We start from the raw sequence: 610 nt of genomic DNA, 5'->3' as shown, positions 1-610 counted from the left end.
GCATTTCTATTCTACACAATTGTAATTATTTCCTAACCCTAATAGGTTGACACTTTGGCATTTTAAACAACCAGCTCTCAAAGTCTAAGCCCTGATTCAACAGCATCAACATTACCTGGGGACTTACTAGAAATGCACATGATCAAACTGTACTTTAATCCTACTATACAAAACTATGGTCAGCTTTGCTGTACAACCCATGTTTTTCCATCTCCACTCTGAGCTATACAGATTTTTTTAGAGTACACACTTCCTTAGCACACTTTCTCCAAACCTACACCGGCAGAACATCAATATCCTATTTCTTTGCCATTCTGCTAGCATCATTAAGTCTCCAAAAAGGTATTGTTGGGAGATACATTGATGGTGTTTTAAAGAGTACAGTTCTTGTACCTCTTCAAAAAACGATTATTTCCTTAATATCGGTAGTAAAAGATTACCAGCATCTCACCCTGGAGGTGGCCTACCTGAAGCAGGATTTCTGAGGAAACGCCACTTCTGCTGCCATGGACTCCATCTGCTTCCGCTCTCGCGCCCGCCGCTTCCACCCACCTCGTCAAAGCAGATTCTTCCGCAGCGGCAACTTTTTGCACACAGGGAAGCTCTGCGA

This window comes from Condylura cristata, unplaced genomic scaffold, assembly GCF_000260355.1.
Source record: "Condylura cristata isolate star-nosed mole 26May11 unplaced genomic scaffold, ConCri1.0 scaffold00019, whole genome shotgun sequence".
Taxonomy (NCBI): domain Eukaryota; kingdom Metazoa; phylum Chordata; class Mammalia; order Eulipotyphla; family Talpidae; genus Condylura; species Condylura cristata.
This window is presented reverse-complemented; position numbering follows the sequence as displayed.